This window comes from Pelobates fuscus, chromosome 8, assembly GCF_036172605.1.
Source record: "Pelobates fuscus isolate aPelFus1 chromosome 8, aPelFus1.pri, whole genome shotgun sequence".
Classification (NCBI taxonomy): domain Eukaryota; kingdom Metazoa; phylum Chordata; class Amphibia; order Anura; family Pelobatidae; genus Pelobates; species Pelobates fuscus.
In genome coordinates, this window is record NC_086324.1 from 61,048,687 (window position 1) to 61,070,790 (window position 22,104).

At 38.5% G+C, this 22,104-nt stretch overlaps 1 protein-coding gene across 2 annotated transcripts in view; it reads left to right on the plus strand.

Annotated features, from left to right (window-relative positions):
* ADARB1 (adenosine deaminase RNA specific B1) overlaps positions 1–22,104 on the plus strand; it is a 115,783-nt gene that overhangs the window by 30,047 nt on the left and 63,632 nt on the right. For both annotated transcript variants that reach the window (XM_063429918.1, XM_063429919.1), the window contains exon 2: positions 4,956–4,995. The gene's annotated coding sequence lies outside the window, so the exon portion shown is untranslated. The remainder of the gene's footprint in view (positions 1–4,955; positions 4,996–22,104) is intronic.

Below are 22,104 nucleotides of genomic sequence, written 5' to 3' on the forward strand. Positions count from 1 at the left end.
CCACAGGTGTAGGAAATTAACCTTTTGATTGCCATTTTAACCTGTGCGTGTCTGTAACAAGACCAAACTTTGATGGTTAAGTAAACACATTTGGTTGATTTCTGATATATATATATGTACTCTATCTTAATAAGATGACATTGAAGAGCCAAAGTAAACATATTGTGCCATATTATATATTTTCATGTTTATTAGACTCGTTTTGTGTGTGTGTGTACACATGTGTGTAAAAAGACCGACTAAAGGAACACTTTTAACACCATATCCACAACAGCTTGCTGCATATGAATATGTTAATATGTAATAAAGTTGCAATCCTATTTCATTCAAAGTAAATTTAGTTTGGATGTGGAGTTTTAGCAGAAAGCGTCTAGTTTTGAGTGCTCTATGTAGATAGTGTAGACACTTAATGGATGTCACTTTGAACTGATTGTGCTCTATTTCTTGTTGGAATCTTCTTGCATCATTCATCTATGCATTCCTAAAAAAAAAAAAATTAAAACTTTGAACTAAACTTCAACAGGTTTCTCATGTAAAAAGTATTTAGGTTTTGCATTTGAACAATGCTATTTCGGAAAAATCCTTATATGGCTATGTATTGTAAGCCCGGTCTGCAAGTGCATGTAAAGAAAAATGCCATGCATAATTTTTCTCAACAAAAATATCATTCTAATTAATCATTGTTTCAAAATCAATCAGTTATGAGTAATATTGCTTAAAACTCTTGTTTTACTAATGTTGAACTACATTTTACATGACCTTGATTTTCTCTGAATGATTAATTTAATGGGCGACCACAGAAATGGTAATGCAATCTTGAAGTTGCCTCTCAAAGAGTGTAATAACGCAGGAGCTAATCTCAATGAAGTACCAAAAAAATGCAACTGGAACTGTAGCTAGAGTATTTACAAAGTTCAGGAAAGGGGTTGTGCACCATTGCATTTCTGACGCCAGACCACCACAACTTAGGATGAAGCCGCCACACCTGCACAACTTGGCAATAGATAGGGGCCAAAATATTGATTGATTTTTTTTTTTAAAATTGTCTCACTTTCTAACGAAAGGTATAAAATTACATATAAAAATACATATATATATATATATATATATATATATAATATACACACACCTTTTTGTAGCTGGAGAGTGGATTCCAGTGTTAATTTTGTTTTAGTCAGTTTTAGACATATTTTAGTCATCTGAATTGTTTGTCATCTTAATCTCAAAAATTTTAGTTGACTAAAATCTGATTAAAATTGTTGGTCAACAAAATTAACACTTCCCTGATGTCCAGTCTGCAGGATGAGGATGTGTAGGGAGTTAGGGGTTGGCTCTTGCAGCCTGCACCTCTCCTCTCCTGCCTTCTTTTTCTTTAGTCTCTCTCTGCCTGGCCCCATACTAACTGCCTCCTTCACCTTCCTGAGCGACTCCCTTCTCTGTGAGGAAGTGACTTGCAGCTCTGTTCCTCCCCGGCTGCCAATAAGCAAGGGGCCAAGTTGCATTGTTAAAGAGACCAGGCCCCCGCTTACACAGGCCCACCTCATGCATGGGTCACCCAATGGGCTTGCTTAGTGTGCGGGCCACAGAAAAATACTGTGGCAGGCAGCATGCGGGTTGTAGGTTGTGAAAGTTGTTTTATAGTGTAGTGCTGAACATATAGACACCAGGCACCATAACCACTTCAAATCAATTTAATATCAGTCCAAAAGTGTGTGGAATACTGGAAGGAAAGCAGAATCCCTTTAGAAGCTTTGTTTTCAGATTGTGAAGAGTCACGATACATGCCTGTTCCATGAGTTTGCACAATTCCATTAATTTCCAGGTATGAGTACTTCTTTTCAGTGGTGCACTGATGTCCGCACAGATGCTGTTTTATCACACCATTCTATTTAACCAGTAAAATAATCCTAGCTCAGCTGTTTCTACGATGCTTCAACTTCTATACTTCAGCACCATTGGGCCTGTATAGTGTGTTTTTTTTTTTTTTTCCTTTCTAATTTATTGATGTGCACATGACATGAAGAGTTGCAGCATACAATGTGTACCCAGAATTAAAGTGACATTAAACAATATTGCTATAGAGAGATAAGTGATATCCAGTTCTCCCTAGAGTAATATCTTTTCAAGTCTGACAGAGTTGCTGGTTTCAGATATTCTATTTACAGATAACAAAAGCCATCCTCTCTAATGGTGAATTAAATCAATCAAGCCTAAATGCAAGAGCAGCAATGTAATGCTATCATCAAGGGAGTACTGGGGTCCTGATTACACCGCTGATAAGAAGAAACACACATTGCTGAAATTTAAGAAGACTGGTGTAAAAAAAAAAAAAAAATATCTGTGTGAACAAAAATTCCAAGTCTGCTAATTTATTTATGTACATATTAAATATGTTCATACTAAAAACAAAATGTATGGTTTTTCCATGGTTTGCAGATTTCTTAAGATATTCAAATTAATTACTAAATAATATAATAGCAACTTCAACTGTGAACATCTGAAACAAATAGTGAAAATGTAATGATTAAAATACACGGTGCTATTGTGGCTCTGTCTGGAACTAAAGAACCGGACCAGACGAGGATGTCTTGTTAACGTTCCCTCTCCTTTCTGTGAATCTGTAGAGACCGTAATTCAAAAGTCAGTTGACTGAAGACATAAAAGACTTGTCTGAAGAAATAAATCACTGATGGCAGGCGATACAGTATTAACATTGATGAAATAACATAACAATGTGGAGCACTTTTAATGGGTGTAGTGAAAATAAATCCAAAGATGTCAGGAAAAAAAAATTGCTTTGCTGTTTACATAAGACAGAAATTGAAAAAAATAGCGTAGTATAAAAAAAAGCAACATTTTAAGTTGGGAAAACTCTTACATTTCTGATCCATATGTATTGGGTACTTACAAAAGAGGAAACATGGGAATACAAAAAAAAAATAAAGACACCGGATAACAGTTTAACAAAAGAGAAATAACATGCTCAAGGTTGAATTGTTGGGAGGCATTTTGTACTTACTTCAAACTTCAGGATTCTTACAAAATATAGCAAGGCACTAGAAGCATTATTGTAATACAATTTTCCTGAGTGAAATTTTTTTTTTTTTAAATTCTTTATTTTTGAAATATTTTTGTTTTTAAAGGGGGAAGGGTACAGAAGAAAAAACAGGGGGTTAACATTCCTGTTACATAGTGCATATAACATGTGCTAACAAGTAGTGATGTGCTCATGGTAGGCTTCTTTGTAAGTCTGGGTTGGGTGGGTGTCGGAGCTGGCAGTCTCTCCTCTATCGTCTTGTATTATACTTTTTTTGCTGCTCCGGGACGGGGGGGGGGGGGGGAAGGGTACAGAACTCAAAGGGATGGGGTACAGGAGGCCTTAGTGTGCTAGTCCTCTATCTTGTGTCTTATTTGACCTAGTTTCTGCATCTGTTACCTTGTGATGTTTTGGTGAGTCTTTGTATTGGTCTGTGGGCGCTGTTGGTGTAGGATAGAGGAGTGTGGGGGGGGGGGGTGTAGGGTGGAGGTTCCTTTCCCCCTTTCAGGGGTCGGTGGTGAAGGAGCTGTAGCGCTTGGTGGTCTTCGTCGGGGGTTTGTGGTTTGGTGTTGGAGATAAGGTGTTTGAGTGCTAGTGATCGTGGTCGGTCGCCACAGCCCACCCCTCACCTACTACGGGGCAACGACCCCCAAGAAAACCTGAGTGAAATTTTTTAGTGTGTGCTTTTTCATTTTTTCTGTATGTCATTGATATATTGTATTTCTACTTTATGCATTTAAAAAAAATTTTTTAAGGTGTTCTTGAAATTTATTTTCTGCTGGTGTCCTTTTGTCATTATTTATATTATATAACATGATTTTTTGTTTTTTATTTTTTCTATATGATTTCTCCAATGGCACACTTTTTATGCCTTAGAAGCAAACCACATTATCTTTTCTTTTCTTTTTTGCTGCTTTTACGTAGTTTGATTCCTACTATTGTGTGGAACACAGTATAAATGTTTCTCTTCATTATGGCACTCTGCATCTGTGACCCAGACTAAAGAACCCAATCAAACAACAAAATATAATTTGAATATACAAAGCTGAACACCGAACATTCATGTTGCCAATTCAAGGGACACTAGGCACTCAGACCACTTAATCTCATTGAAGTGGCCTGTGTGCAGTGTCTCTGTTCCCTTAACCCTGCAATGTAAAGAAACCACAATGTTTACCATGCCGTGCCAAGACTGCCACTAGTGGCGCTTCCTAAAGTTTCACAGAGTTTAACGTTCTCTGAAAACATCCATCGTCCCATTGTAAAGCATTGAGCAAGCGCATTAGGTCTCCCCGCCGGCGGCCGCGCATGTGCAGCCGGTCTCCCTTGCTTGCTGATGGCGGGGGAGGAGCGTGGGCAGACCCCAGGACCCCCGCTGAGGGACATCAGCGGTGGTCTCTCAGGTGAGTCCCTGAAGGGGTTCTAACCCCTTCAGTAACATGGGATGGGGGGTAGGAGGGAAAGGGGACCTGCAGTGCCAGGAAAACTGATTGATTGTTTTCCTGGCACTGAAGTGTTCCTTTAACCAGTATATTTGATAGTAATTCAAGAGGTAAAATCATCCAAACTAATAGTAAAGGGTATTCTAATTGAATAGTTGTAGTACATAATACATTCTAAAGAGGTTAGCTAGATCTATCATCATGTATGATATTTTGGTTTTTAAATGTTAGCCCAGTACTCTATTGGTACTAGGAGAATTATTGTTCTTGTCAAACCTTTCTAAAACTGACCGAACAAAAAACAATGGCTGTAGATTTGTTAAAAAAAAAAAAAAAAAAAAAAAAAGAGCTGTGCTCATTTTGGTCTTAGTGCCTCTTTGGATTTTTTAAGTGAGAATTTCTTTCAACTTATTCTGTGTGAATTGCTTTCTATTTCCCATTTTAATTTATGCTATGTTTTTTGTTTTAAATCACAGGTTACAAGATTCACAAGAAGGGGCATTGTCCAGTGTGTAGGTCAGTCTGGAATTCTAAAATGTATTATGCATACAGTCATAAGTAATATTTTACAGGTTTTGGCCCCAATTCTATTATTTTCTTGGACTGCACTATTTTAGCAGTGTATTTCCTGAAATTTATGTGTGTGTGTACCTGCATACAATTACTATGTGTCTATGTATTTTCCTGATGATTTTTACCAATAAGAAATTGTTGATATTCATAAACTTTCTAATTCTGACCTGTAAAGCTAAGAGCGGTTGTGTGATATTATGTCTTATTAACTTCCCTTATGCCTTGGAGATTTGCCTGCATTCATTCATTTCCTTCACACATTGTTTAATATTTTGAGCTGTCCTCCTTTTTAAAGTTACCATAAATGTATCTTATAATGATTTATACAATTTCTAATCGTTGGGTAATAATGGAAACATTTCCGTTAATGTAACTCAAAATTATTTTTTGGGTTGTCCTTTTAAAGAGGAAAAGTCATTTGGGATATTAGCACAACAAAATTACTTCCTAAAGTTAAAGGGCCATTAAATGCACACACCACCTAATCTTAATAAAGTGGTGTGGATGCAGTAGACCTGTAGTTTTAAAACTGCAATATAAATGAGAAGCTGTGGATGGCTGCACCAAGGGAGTCTTGACACCTTTTTTTTTTTTTTCCCCCTTTCAGGTTTTAAAGGAGCACTATTGTGCCAGGAAAACAAACTTGTTTTCCTGGCACTATAGGATCTTTAGGTCCCCCCACCCTCAGGGACCCCCCTCCTGCTGGGCTGAAGACACTTACCTTTCTCCAGCGCCGGGCTCCCTCTGTGCTGGGGAACTCTCCACCCCCTGCCGACCTCAGATCCGAATGCGCATGCGCAATACCCCAATACTGCTGCAAGAAATTCTTAGCTCCATCAACTGATTGTCTGCACTAAGCAAATGTAGCCTTCTGGGAGACCACACTAAGACCCTATCCTGCAAAGCATTATGTATATTTAATTTAACCACCCTGTACATTTATTTTATATATCTTCTGTGCATTGTATATTTTCTTGCCTTTATATCTTGTCTGTCATGCTAAACTGTAGTTTTGCTAGCCCTGTATGTAATGGTTTTATTCACCTATATGCATTCCTCTATTTCCCCTCTGAATTCTGACTGACCTCTGACCCCTCCCTTCTTTTATTGATATGTTTTTTTTTTTTAAATTTGAATAACCATCCCTTCATCTCTGTGCCTAGATACATATCCCCCTCCATCAGCTTTATTGCAAGCCTATCTGACCCTCACATATCTTTTTTCAACAGCATGATTTCAGAATTATCAAACCCCAATACTGCTGCAAGAAAGTCTGATACCGACCCTATGCTCATTATTACATTTATAGATTGTCGTTCACACCCAAATTCTAGATAAGTAAAAATAACAGGTGTACACTCCTGCACTTTCTTAACCCATAAAACTTAATATTTACCCCTACCTTCACCTGCTTTTGATATTCCAACTATTTCCAATTTAATTTTCCCAGTTTAGCAATGATCTGCTTTCTCATCCTCTGTTTCTTCCTTCTCCCTCAGTATAAAAATCTCTCCTTACACCTACTTCACTCATCCCCAATCCACATTTACATATGCCCCTCTCTGCTACACTTCCCCCTTCTCTCATCTCCATATGCCCCTCTCTGCTACACTTCCCCCATCTCTCATCTCATGCCTTGCACTCATTTTTCTACTCTCTTATTCCTACCCACAATCGATCTCATCCTAGACCCCATGCATTCAAAACCCATTCACACCTCCTGCCACTCTCTCTCTCCTCCTGCTTCTAGCAGCTGGTGATGTCTCTCCCAATCCAGGGACCTTTACCTTCTCAACACACAAAGAAAACTAGAAACCCCAGAAACCTCATCACAATACCCTGCCCTTTACCCTCACTTACCAACATTCAGTGTGCACTTTGGAATGCCCGCTACATCTGCATTTAAAATCAACAGCCATACACGACTTTTTCATCTCAAACTCACTCACACTACTGGCACTTACAGAGACCTGGCTGTCCCGCTCTGATAGCGCTACTCCTGCTTCTTTATGTTTTGGTGGGCTACAATTCTCTCACACTCCCAGACTCAACTGTAAAGGAGGTGGTGTAGGCATCCTTTTCTCCCCTCAATGTACCTTTCAACCAATCATAACTCCCCCTGCCCTATCCTTTTTCTGCTTTTGAAGTTCACACTGTCTGCCTGTTTAAACCCACTCTTTTAAGAATTGCTATCCTCTACCGCCCCTCCTAGGCTAGGCTATTTATTGAGCACTTTTCTTCCTGGCCTCCCCACTTCCTCTCATCTAGCACTCCTTCCCTTATACTTGGGGATTTCAATATACCAATCAACAACTGCACTGATGCCTCTCGTCTACTCTCTGTAACCTCCTCCTTTGGCCTTACGCAATGGTCCAATTTAGCAACCCATACAGCGGGAAACACTCTTGATCTCGCCTTCACCAATCTCTGTTCCGCCTGTAATCTCTCCAATATTCCTTTTCCTCTATCTGACCACCATCTGCTGACTTTTGACATTGGCATACCTAAGACCCAATTGACACCACCGTCTGAACATTAATCTCTCAGAAACTTCCAATGTCTTGACCTAGAGCATTTCTCCACTAATCTCCAAACTCTCCTTTTACCTATCTCAAACCTCACCTGTCCTAGCTCTGCAACCTTCTTCTACAATTCATTCCACCCTCTCCTCTCAACTTTACATAATGGCACCTCCTACATTTAAATGCAGCAAGCGCCCCCAACAACAACCTTGGCACACCAAGCTAACTCAATATCTTCAAAAATGCTCCAAAACTGCTTAACGCTATTGGAGAAAGTCTCACTGTGCATCTGACTTTCTCCGCTATAAATTTATGCTGCTCTCATACAGCTTGGCTCTTTTCTCTGCAAAAGTAAATTACTTCAATACCCTCATAACCACACTCTCCCGCAAACCCAAACGACTATTTCACATATTTATTTCTATTCTTTGCCCTATTGTTCCTCCTCCACCTACTAACTTGACCGCCTCAGACTTTGCAACTCACTCTGACAAGATCTCTACAATCTGGGAAGTGATCGCTCATCTTTCTTATTTCCCATACAATACTTCCCCCTAACCTCACTCCCTCTGCTGTTCTATGTTCATTTGCACCCGCTACAGCTGAAGAGGTTTCTGCTCTGCTCCAGTCCTCTCGCCCAACCACCTGCTCCCTAGACCCAATTCCCTCGCATCTCATCCATACTCGGTCTTCTTCTCTTTCTCTACCTCTCACTAAAATCCTCAATATCTCTCTCTCCTCTGGCATATTTCCATCGCCCTTCAAACATACAACTGTAACCCCAATTCTAAAGAAGCCCAACCTTGACCCTATCTCCTCGTCCATCTACCGTCCTATCTTGCTACTGCCCTTTGCATCCAAGATCTTTGAAAGAGTTGTGTATGCGAGATTGACAGACTTCCTCAAGTCCAATTCTCTGCTAGACCTGCTTCAGTCTGGTTTCCTCGCTAAGCACTCTGTAGAAACAGTGCACTGACCAAAGTATCCAATGATCTACCCGCTACTCTATCCTAATTCTCATTGACCTTTCTGCGGCTTTTGACACTGTTTGTCAACCGCTTTTCCTCCGCAATATCGGTGTACAAGATATTGCTCCTTCCTGGTGCTCCTCCTACCTCTCTCAGCGCTCTTTCAGTATTTCTTTCTCTGGCTTTGCTTCTTCTCCCCAACTACTCTCTGTTGGTGTCCCCCAAAGTTAAGTCCTTGGTCCCCTACTGGTCTCCATCTATACTCACCCTTCTGCCAGTCCCTACATTGGCTTCCTGTAAGATATAGGGCTCAATTTAAAATTCTGTTTCTTGCTTTCAAATCTCTACATAATGCTGCTCCCATCTATTTACCCTCCCTAATACACAAGTATGTCCCGTCTAGGCCCTTACGCTCTGCTGAAGACGTCTATCTTCTGTCCGTACTCCCACATCCGATGCTCGCCTTCAAGACTTCTCGTGGGCTGCACCGTTCCTGTGCAACTCACTTCCCTCCTCCGTAGATGCTCATCCAGTCTCCACTCCTTCAAAAAAATCATTAAAAACCCACTTCTTCATAAAAGCGTATCAATTAAACTGTTAATAGCTCATGACTGATTCCTCTCTTGCAACTGGCATTAGTCTAATGCTATCCTTACCTTTTGTGTACCTTTACCTCACTCCCTCTAGCATGTAAACTCATTGAGCAGGGCCCTCAACCCCTCTGTTCCTCTGTGTCCAACTTGTCTGGTTACAACTACATGAATTTGTTGGCGCTATATAAATAATAATAATAATAATAATAATAATAATAATAATAATAATAATAATGCGTGGCAAGAGCCTCGAGTGCATTCAAACCGCCCGTAGGTAAGCATTACTCACAGTGAGAATCGTGGAAGCGTCTCTAGCGGCTGTCGGTGAGACAGCCACTAGAGGCTGGATAAACCCTCAAGACCAGTTTAACTTATCTGAAACTGCTATGTTTTCAGCGGCAGGGTTAAAACTAGAGGGACCTGGCACCCATACCACTTCATTGAGCCGAAGTGGTATGGGTGCCTATAGTGGTCCTTTAATTGGAATCGGGAGGGCACCTAAAACTAATTTGCATCTTGGGCACTCTAGCATTAGGAATACAGTGTTAGTGTTAGGAGGTAATTTTTTTTTTTTTCTTTTTGCTAACAAGCTGCCCTGCCACTCATCTGGTAGTGGCAGTTCCTTGTTAAATATTCCCAATGAACACTATTGAATAATTGACTGCATTTGTTTGATTAGGGGGACTTCGCCACTCCATAGGGACTTTGTTGTGCTATGTCATCTACAGAGAATTACTTGAGACACTACAATGGGACACATATAAAAAAATAAATAAATTCTAAAATATATTTTAGAGAGAGAGGGGGAGATTTAGTTAGCCATCTGCTTATATAATAAATCTCCACTTTAAAGAGTAGATAAATTAGAGAACATACTATATTAAAAAATAAATAGGTAAATCACTTTAGCAGTTACTCAAATGCATGCATTTACATTGAAAAACTAGTGCAGTCAAACTGTTTTATAAAATGGTTTATAATAAATCTAGCATGCAGGGGAGAAATAAACGTATTTTCCTCCATACAAAATAAAAAAAGCAGGTTATAGGCGCTCACTAAAATAGTTGAAGTATACGGCAGCAGTGAACCAGCAGGACTTCCCAATACCTGCTAATAACCAAAAAGTGCAAAAACAGAGTGGTAAACCGCGCCACAGAGGAGTAGAATATAGTAAATTATGAAAGTGATAAATACATACATATAGGGTATTCCAACAGTATGGTAGTGGATATATACCTTGAGGGAATACAAATATAAAACAAATAATAGTGCAATAGGTCAATGTAAAATATATATATATATATATAATGGAAAACCAGTAAAAAGGCTAACTCACACTTTGCAGAGCTACTAAGAGCTCTGCCGTATAGCGCCTGGACGGTATAATCCCCATCTTGGGATATAGTGATGGAGGGTAGTATCCAAAGCTCCACAGCCGTGGATAAAACAGAAACACAAAATCCAATGGTATAGAATGTATTATAAATAATATTAAAACAAGAAATAAGTATCCTACTTACGATTTCCAGAGCAATGACTTGCTCTGGTGATGAAAGCTTATGGTGGTGTAATCCCCACCAAGGGATATAGACAGGATCCAAAGTGCACCAGGAACAAAAAGTGAACCAGGGGGAGAAATAGGAAAAAAACTGCAACTTTATAAAAAATATAATATTAAAATCTAAATAAAAGTCCAGCTTTTATTTAGATTTTAATATTCTATTTTTATAAATAAAGTTGCAGTTTTTTTCCTATCTCCATCACTATATCCCAAGACGGGGATTATACCGTCCAGGCGCTATACGGCAGAGCTCTTAGTAGCTCTGCAAAGTGTGAGTTAGCCTTTTTACTGGTTTTCCATTATATTATATATATATATATATTTTACATTGACCTATTGCACTATTATTTGTTTTATATTTGTATTCCCTCAAGGTAAATATCCACTACCATACTGTTGGAATACCCTATATGTATGTATTTATTATTTTCATAATTTACTATTTTCTACTCCTCTGTTTTTGCAATTTTCCTCCATACGATTTGTTTCTCGAGATTTTTGTGAAACTATTAAATGTAATGTTGAGTGACGCACAAAGTCCTTAAAATGGTTAGTAATTATCTTCCTAAAACAATGTGTTTATGTGCAGTTTAGGACTATCTTTTGTTTTACTGATTGACAGCAGCTGATATAATGGTAAGGTAGATCTAAGAGCTATTTTGCAGCTGTTCATGCATCATCCGCATTCTAAACAGCCTTTAACAAAGTACTGTGAGAATTTTACTTTACCATTTTGAGTTTATGCATTTTCAAGTTTTTTTTTTTTTGTTAACAAAACTTTCTCAATAAGTAAAATTCAGAGATGCATTCTCAAAAGTAATCTAAAAGAAATGTATCTTGCACTATATACCTGCAGATACAAAAGCACACATTTATAAGAACACAGGAGGAAATATTACATATATAAAATATATTCCAAATTTACATGATGCAGTTATCAGCCCTAGGTACCTGAAGTTCATTCCTTTTAATTTAATATTGGCTTGTAATGTTTTATTGGAACAAACTTACCATATGTATAGAGTAGACTCTACAAATGCCAGGAAAATGAATGCCAAAGGTGTTTTTGCTAGGACTCAATTTTTCCATACGTTTTATTTTTACATTACTCTCCAGGCTAGGGATCTACTTCTTTCAGAATTGCCCTTTTTAAATATATTTCATTAATGTCTATATGGTATATTATTTGTGTAAGAAAGAGGATATGTAAGATGAGTGTGCAGACCCATTTCTTATATTACCCATGTTTATGGGGCACTTTTTACTGGGCTTTGAATGCACTTTTGAGTATGGTAAAGTCTCTGTCTAGCTTTTAGCTACCACTTGTCTAGAAATAATCTGTGCAGAGAAAATATGAAAAAAGTGTACTACTGAAATATATATATACATATATATGTATATGTATATTTCTGCCAATTAATAAACATTGCAAAGTAAGAAAGTATATAATGGTTAGTAAGTTGTAAAAACCTGGCATTCATCAAAGTGTGTGGAACTACACATTTAAAAGACCCTCTTTAATGTATTTGGCATGGATAACATTGCAAATTCCATGGCCAGGAGAAACACAGTTTTAATGCCCTTAACTCCAGAGTAATTTGCTACATTATATTGGACAATTAATTCACTCAATTCTTTGGCCCACTTTTCCAAAACGTTAAACCACTAAATTATATGTAAAAGAGGTTGTTGTTTTTTTGGGAGATGAAGGGGGGGAGAAGGGGGAAGTTGTAGCATTACACAGTATTTTGTTTGGCATGCTAGCAGATCTGTAAATTACTACCTGCCTTTTTTGTTTCATTGCCTCTAACATTTTGTTTTATTTATTTTATTTATTTATTTTTTGGTCCGTGAGGCTCTAGTTAGGACACAGCTATACATTCAGTGTTGCACGTGCATAGCATTTCACCTTGAAAATTAATGGATGTTTTATTGACATATGCAATAGGCTTTATTTCATTTTTTTTATTTCACTGTAAGATGACAAATCACTAGAATTACTTTTGAGATGGATATAAATAAGGCATAAAAAGGATACCTCCAATCTACTTATGCCTCTCGGAAAACACTATTCTCCTGTTAACTGCACACCTCTCAAAGGATGCGGTTTTGATACTAAAGGGACACTCCATTTTTTTAAATCACTATTTAGTAGATATGCCCCAAATGAAAACATGCATGCATTTAATTATGCATTTTTATTGGATTTATATCTAAAACCGTTTGCAAAAGCTGAAGTTCTCGTCTGTTTCCTTTGCAAACCCTCCCCTTCTAACCCCGCCCAGACTTTCTGTGGTTGCCCAATTAAACTTTCCAATGCTGCTCAGTGAGAATTCTTTGCAAGGCATGTGCTCCACCGAACTAATTTAACCGGGAAATAGCAGAACCAGCTGACCAGGAAAGCCAGAAGGGTGTAACCGTGTTAATTTATAAAAGTACCTTTTTTTTTATTATTATTTATATATTTTTTTAACCTTCACATTGTGTTAAAATTAGGAGTGGACCGAAACCGAAAATTCAAGATGCCCCGAAACTGACTTTTTTCCCCCAAATTATTTTAAAATAGTTTTTTTCTATAATTTTTTATTAATATTAGACTTTTTATTACACAGTGTGGGAGGTGGTGACTGGTGACAGAGTGACAGAGTGGGTGACTGGTGACAATGACTGAGGGAAGGGGTGACTGGTGACAATGACTGAGAGAAGGGGTGACTGGTGACCATGACTGAGGGAGGGGTTGACTGGTGACCATGACTGAGGGAGGGGTTGACTGGTGACCATGACTGAGGGAGGGGTTGACTGGTGACCATGACTGAGGGAGGGGTTGACTGGTGACCATGACTGAGGGAGGGGTGTACTGGTGACCATGACTGAGGGAGGGGTTGACTGGTGACCATGACTGAGGGAGGGGTTGACTGGTGACCATGACTGAGGGAGGGGTTGACTGGTGACCATGACTGAGGGAGGGGTTGACTGGTGACCATGACTGAGGGAGGGGGTGACAGGGTGACTGAGGGTGTTAGATAGAAGCTATGCTATTTCTATCTCCATTACTGACAATGAAGGAGGTGCTCAGTTCCAGAAAGTTGTTGAATACAACAATGTGGATTTTAACATTTCATTTTATTTCACAGTAATTACAAACACATCTCTGTTAAATTAAGAATACTACAGGGCAGCAGTTTTCCTGTGGGGCCCACCCTCTATGTAGAGGTGATATTTGTCCAAGAAAAATGGTGGACTTGGCAATCCTAAAGCTAGCCCCTGCTTCCTCCCTCCTCGTCTTGAACTCCAGTTGAGGAAGTGTAGGCCGCTGCGTAACACGGAAGATTCCATTCACAAAAAGGGGGTGTTTTCTTTTCTTGGATTCATAGCTGCTCTGTGGTTTCCTGTATTGTCGTTGTGTCCCATGGAATTCTCATAGAGGAGTATTTGGGACCTTATGCACATCCAGTGTTTCTCATAGGAAAGTATTGATTCAATATTTTCCTATGAACTGCAGTGTCAAATAACCGAATTTTGCTCAGTCAGTACAGTGGCCGGCGAGATGAAGATGTCCGGGTGACTTTGGTTTTCCTTTATTTGATTTTATTTCCTGAAAATAGTAAAGTTTGGAAATGTCTATCTTGGTAAAAATAGAATTATTATGTGCAGCATGGTTATGTGCAAGGTAAGTGTTACTCTAGAAATTCTTTATACAACTACTTGTTTGGCCAATTAGCACCTCCTCATAGAGATGCATTGAATCAGTGCATCTCTATGAGGACAATTCAGCGTCCCCATGCAGAGCGTGGAGACGCTGAACGGCAGAGCTGCCTACTGTGCAGGACTGAGCCAGGAAGCCCCTCCAGTGGCCATCTAAGGAGCGGCCACTTGGAGGTGTCCCTAGCTGAATGTAAAACACTGCATTTTCTCTGTAAAGGCAGTGTCTGCATTAAAATCCCTGAAGGGAACTATTATACTCACCAGAACAACTAGTGTCCCTTTAAAGGGGAGGTATCTGTTCTTACGATTTTTAAATGGTTACTACTAATCTTTATATTTAGAAAATGAGTATTTGTGAAGTGTAAAAAACAAAATTAAATGTAGAAATCTATACTTCTATCCCACAAGTGGGTGCCTCCATCTTGGCTCCCTGTGAGTCATTGCTACAAACTCCATCCTTTACACAAGGTGGTCAGTATAGAGAGAACTTACAGAGAAGAGGAGAAATGTAACAATGGGTAATAGTTATCAAAGTGTTGGCAGTTACATTTTTCATCATTATTTTGAGTGCATTCAATAAAGTGATCATAAGTTTTCTTGATAGTAAATTCCACCAGTTTTTGCTGAAATTTTCATTACAGAAGGCAGACAAATTAAATGTCAGGAAAAGGGGTGTAACTATTCATATGTTGCATTGGTGGAAAAAGTTGCGTATGTTAAAAAATGGCAGGTTCATTAAATACGCCCAGAATTAAACATGAAAAAATTGACTAATGAGACTGATAAAATCTTCCCCAATTTTTCTTCTCATTTGCTTTGTTTAGTCTTTGCATTCTTTGAACTGGATTATAATGTGATTTACTAAATCTTGAAGGGAACATCTCATGAAAAATGGGTTAACACAGGTTATAGATGTTTTTCAGTTCTGTACATTACAGTATGTGACGCTTCCCCTTTAAATACAGTTCTCATGTGATTCTAGCTTTCCTGTTTTCACAATTGGCGGGTGTGCTTCTACAGCTGTTAACCGCGTTCTAAAATATATCTGCTCCTGCATATTAATAAAATAATCTGTAATAAAACCTCTTAATTTCCATCCAAGTGAACATCCTAAACCAGGGATAAGCAACCTTTGGCACTCCAGATGTTATGTACTACATTATTATTATTTTATAAAGCTCCCACAAATTCCATAGTGCTGTACAATAGCACTATGCAGCCATAATGCTGGCATTTGTGCAGCCATAATGCTGGCAAAGCATCAGGGGAGATGTAGTTAAACACATCTGGAGTTCCGGTGGCTGCCTGCCCCTGCCCTAAATAAATAAAATGTACTACTGGTGAGTACAGTGTCTTTTCATTTTTTTTTTTTTTTATTTATTTTTTTTTATTTAAAAAAATCATCTTAGTGGATACTGCCATCTAGTGGTAATCTTTTATTCTGCAGTCTTTATCCTAGTTGAATTCCATGACTTGGAACTTCAAGCTGTGTGTAGTCAGGCACGTTTTCTTAAATAAGTCAAGTTTCTATTGGGAAGATTTTCATGCAGGCACTTAGTTTTCACAAAACTCTACATGTTTAGGAATAAGCATTCAGTGGTAACACTGTACCAAAAATAGAAAAAAACAATAAGCAACAGATGCAGTTTTAATAAATGCAGTATTGGAGCACAGCATTGTAATCAGGAGTCAATTGCAGGTTCTGTTCCTGTCATGAAATATTCAACACAAATTCAGATGAAAAGAAAATACCAATGACTTCCACTGGTTGAAAACATGTAATACTTTGTATATCTTCATAGTTAAAGGGACACTATAGGCACCAGACGGCCACTAGATGACTTCCTGAATTGAAACTGACCTTTGGTCCGGTATCTGACGCTGGATTTGGTCTTGCGTCAGATTTTTTTCCCCATGGGAAAGCATTGATTCGATGCTTTCCTATGGGGAGGTCTGATGTGTGTTGCCGTGCGTGCGTGCGTGCGCATTAGAGCCAGCTTGTTGTGGGACATCAGAAGGGCGTTGGCGTAAGTAAATAAAGGTTATTTAACACTTTTTTTACTGGGTTGGGGGGTGGAGCGAGAGAGGGGGATGGCAATACAGCTTTGTATTCCAGGCTATATAGTATACCTTTAATTTAGAATTTCTTGTATCCTTATAGGAATTCTCCAGGCACCCAGACCACTTCTGCCCATTGGAGTGGTCTGGGTGCCAACTCCCACTACCTTTAACCCTGCAAGTAGTTTTCATAAATTGCAATAATTACCCTGCAGGCTTAAGTCATCCTCTAGTGGCTGTCCGTCTATTTTTTTTAGAACACAAAAAGTGTGTTATACAACGCTGGACGTCCTCACGCTATGTGAGGACCTCCAGCATCACCGAAATCCCCGTAGGAAAGCATTGAACAATGCTTTCCTTTTGGGAGGTCTAATCCACTCATGCGCATTAGATCTCCCTCGCTGGCTGACGTCGGCGGGGGAGGAGAGTAGGCCTAGCTGGACTGGACTGGGTTAGTCACTGAAGGGGTTTTAACCCCTTCAGCAACTTGGGATGGGGGGTGGTAGGGAGAGCGGCACTACAGGGTCCTGCAGTGCCCAGGTCAACTAATATTTTCCTGGCACTGGAGAATCCCTTTAAGAGCCCCCCAGACCTTGTAGGAGCCTCCTTTGCGTGATTAAACGTAGATTTACAGAGCATGAAATAGAAACATGTAAAGCAAGTTAACATCTGATTGAAAATAAAACAATTTTTTATCTTAATGCAGGCAGTGTGACTCACAACCAGGGGAGGTGTTGCTAGGCTACTTAAACAGAAACAAAAGATTTAACTCCTAAATGGCAGAAAACTGAGCAGTGAGTTTGCATGGGCATGATCTCTACACAAAAACTGCTTAATTAAGCTGAAGTTGTATTGATGCCTACAGTATTCCTTTAAAGCTGCCGCAGTAGGCTGGGATAGAGTAGCACGGACAGCACACAAAAAAGACCTGGGGTGTGGCATATTTGCCCTTCGATTTGGCATTCTTCTATATAAATGAAGAATTTCTGCATTCTAAAAGAAAATTACTATGCTGAATTAAAGGAGCACTATAGTCAAAATATAAAAGCAAGAAAGACCGGTCCCCTAGCCTTTTTTCTTGCTTTTATATTAGTTTCTTATTAAAAAAAAAATTATTTGAGTGCTTTTTATCATATAAACTTACCTCCATTCCACGCCCCCCTTTTCCTTCTCTTGAGGAAGCGTCAACGCTCTCTGGTGCGCATGTGTGGCTTCCGCTGCACCAATCACATCCTTCATAGAGGAGCATTGAATGCCGCTCTATGAAGGAACTGAGCGCTCTACCGCGCATTTGCGCGTTCGCAATCTGAGCTGACTGACAGCTCAGCTCGCTGTTTAGGCACGCCCCCCTCCACCTGTAACTTTCCACAGCACAAAGTTTGTGTGTATACAAACACTATATATAGAGATATCTCTATATCTATTTCCATCTTTTTGTGTGTGTGTATACAAACTCTATATATAGAGATACCTCTATCTTTTTCTATTTATTTCTATCTCTCTATTTCCATCTCTCTTGATATGTATCTGACGCTATCTATCTATCTGACTCTGTCGCTCTCACTCTCTCTCTCCCTCACCCTCATCCCCCTCTCCCCTCACAGCCGCTGGGGTTACTACAGGACATAGCAGGCGCGTTCACAGTGCCTGATAGCACGTTTGATGTCTTCAGCTAAGCGTGAAGACGTCAAACTTGAGTACTGCGCATCAGGCAGAACTTAACTCGGAAGTCCCTCTGGTGGCCATCTGAGTGACTGCCACTGGAGGTGTTCCTAGATTCTAAGGTAAACACTGTATTTTCTCAGTGTTTACATGCAAAAGCCAGCAGGGAGCTATTGTACTCACCTGAACAACCCCATTAAGCTGAAGTTGTTCAGGTGACTATGGTGCCCCTTGATTTGGATTTAAAGGGACACTATAGACATCAGAACAACTACAGCTTATTGTATTTGTTCTGGTCAGTATAATAATTGCCTTCAGGCTTTTTGCAGTAAACACTGTATTTTCAGAAAAAATGCAGTGTTTACATTACAGCACTGGCCACTCCTCAGATGGATATAAGAGGTGCTTCGTGGGCCTGTGCTGCACAGTGTGCAGCACTGCCATTTAGTGTCTCCTCCCTCTGCATGGAAACACTGAACTTTTCCTCATAGAGATGCATTGATTCAATGTATCTCTATGAGGAGATCCTGATTGGCCAGGGCTGTGTTTGACTTGTGCTGGTTTTGCCCCTGAGTTACCTCCTTGAAAGTCTCGGCCAATCCTGTAGGAAAGCATTGTGATTGGCTCAGAGACTACATGGACTACACCGCCCATGATGCTTTGCCAGCATTACGGCTGTAAGCATTGTGGGAGATGTAGTCCACAGCATCTGGAGTGCCAAAGGTTTGCCTATAGTTTTCCTTTAAGAATTATACATCTAAAGCCATACTTGGGTCTGAAGGATGTGCATAGGAGCATCCTTATAAGAACCCATTCAAAGGTGCTCTGCATAGCATTATGTGATTTTGGAAATATTATCCAAATTATTTTGCACAATGGAGAGATGTTGAAAACGTTTGCGTGGTTTGACAAAAAAAGTGTCTGGTGCCACTCCTCAGATGTTCAGCGTCTTCATGCTTGATTCGATGCATCTCTACTAGGAGATTCTGATTTTTCAGGGAGGTGTTTGGCTCCGCTCCCTGGCTTGCGTCCTTGGCTGAGATCATCAGAATTGAATATGGGAAAGCATTGTGACTGGCTGAGATCCTCAATTCTGATGTCCGGCAAAGGGGCAGCTTCAGCACTGGCACACGTTATGCGCTGGAAAAAAGATGAGGTTTTTATGAGCTTTAAGGGGGCAAGAGGGCGCCAGGAGGGCTAAATAGTTGAACAATGTAGGGCCATGAATACAAGTTTGTGTTCCTTTAACAGAAAGGAAGTATACATTCTGTATAATCAGTGTGGCTGTGGCGGGTGGTCTCTTGGTGCCACCCGAGAGAGGCCTGTTTTCCAAAGAACCAGGTGATGGCACCCACATACTGCGCGGCAGTGTTTGTTACTTAGGGTCATCTCTTTGAATAATTAAAAATATATACATATGTAACTGTGCTTGTTGGAGCACAGTCATTGATGAGTACACTCTTACAAACAAAACACAATATTCACTTTAACCCCTTAGCGACCGAGGACGGTTCAGGACCGTCATCGGCATTTTTGCATTGCCGACCGATGACGGTCCTGAACCATCCTAACTGTGCAATGTACTTACCCGATCGCCGTCGTTCCCCCGGCGGCGATCGGCGGTGCTCCCGGTGTGGGGAGACTGTCTGGGCTGCAGGCAGTCTCCCCATGGCAGATTAGGACCCCTGGGGCCATGTGATCGCTCAACAGGGCGACCACATGGTCACAATAGGTGTCCATGTGTCTGCCTGCAGGGGGACTGTCTGTGCTGACAGGCAGTCTCCCTGCTAGTGTAAAATCAGAAAAAATAAATAAAGTTAATGTTAATAAAAATAAAAATCATTATGTGTGTGTGTGTGTATATTTATATATATATATATATATATATATATATATATATATATATATATATATATATATATATATATGGAAAATAATCTTACACTCCATAAAGTAAAAAATACTTGCCCGGTGCTTGTCAAGCAAAATGTAGAAGAATATAGAGATGATAGCACTCTCAGGACTCCAATTTAAGATTTAACTTTTAATAGCTTACTTACTTTTAATAGCTTATCCTGTAAGCTATTAAAAGTTAAATCCTATTTCATATAATATATGTCTATATATCATATATATATATATATATATTTATATATATATATATATATATATATATATATATATATATATATATATATATGTCATACTAAGTGTATTTTTATATTAATATGTACATATATTAATATAAAAATACACTTATAATTAAATTACACACGTGTATATATAATATATAATAACTATATATATTGTGTATATATATTATTATAAAATACAAATAATAAGTAAATTAAATTAAAAAAATAAAAAATAATAAAAAAAATTCAAAAAATTACATATCTATATGAAATTTTATTCTAACTGTATTTTGATATTAAAATATATATTTATATCAAAATACACTTAGAATGAAATTGTATATCTATCTATGTATATATAAATACAAATAATACGAAATATACATATGTCCATATACAAAATTACATAAATAATTATATAAATATACACGTAGACTTCAAATATATAAATATGCATATATATTTAAATTCTACGTGCATATTTATGTAATAGTTTTGCATAATTAAGTAATTTTATTAATTGCAATTTGAGGGACCTGCCTGCCAACCCAGGCCGAAATTCCAGATAATTTAATTTGCTAGCACTGTATTTTACCCTGTAACTTTTTACTCTGGACACTTTGCTGAACACAAATATTAGTGATTCAAAACAGTAAAACCTATCACAGCGATGATATTGTCAGTGAAAGTGACTTTTTTTTCGCATTTTTCACACACAAACAGCACTTTTACTGATGATATAATTGTTGTGATGTGTTTATCTGTTTTGAAACACTAATATTTGTATTCAGGAAAGTCTCCCAAGTATAACAGTACCCCCCATGTACAGATTTTATTGCGTTTTTGAAAGTTACAGGGTCAAATATATCGGTCAAATATTTTTACATTGAAAATGGCCAGGTTGGTTACGTTGCCTTTGAGAGCGTATGGTAGCCCAGGAATGAGAATTACCCCCATGATGGCATACCATTTGCAAAAGAAGACAACCCAAGGTATTGCAAATGGGGTATGTCCAGTCTTTTTTAGTAGCCACTTAGTCACAAACACTGGCCAAAATTAGCGTTCAATTTAGTTTTTTACTTTTTTCACACAGAAAACAAATCTGAACGCTAACTTTGGCCAGTGCTTGCGACTAGGTGGCTACTAAAAAAAGACTGGACATACCCTATATTGAATACCCTGGGTTGTCTACTTTAAAAAAAATATGTACATGTGGGCGTTATTCAGAGACTTTTGACAGATAATAGTGTTACAATGTCACTATTGATAAATTTGAAAAAATGTATGTTTTGAAACCGCATTATCCTACTTGTACTTATAACCCTATAACGTGCAAAAAAGCATGTAAACACTGGGTATTTTAAAACTCAGGACAAAATTTTTAATCTATTTAGCAGTTTTTTTTAATTCACTTTTGTAGATGAGTAAATGATTTTTCAAGTAAAAGTCAAAAAAACATGTATTTTAAAAAAAAATTCATCATATTTGTTTGTTTTTTGTAAATTAAATTACATGAGATTATATAAATAATGTATGTAAAGAAAGACCTTTTTGTCCTGAAAAAAACTATATATAATTTGTATAGGAACAGTAAATGAGAGAGCAGAAAATTACAGCTAAACACAAACACCACAAAAGTGTAAAAAGAGGCCTGGTTGCAAATGTACAACATTGCAAAAACAGTCCAGTCCTTAAGGGGTTAAAGGACATACTAGACTGGAGGTAACCCACAATTTATATATTAAAACGAATACATATATATTTTCATTCTGAAAGTCCTGTGATCTCTACTAAACCTACATTGACCTAGATGGTACCTAGTACTCTCCTCTGTCTAATCCTCCAAGT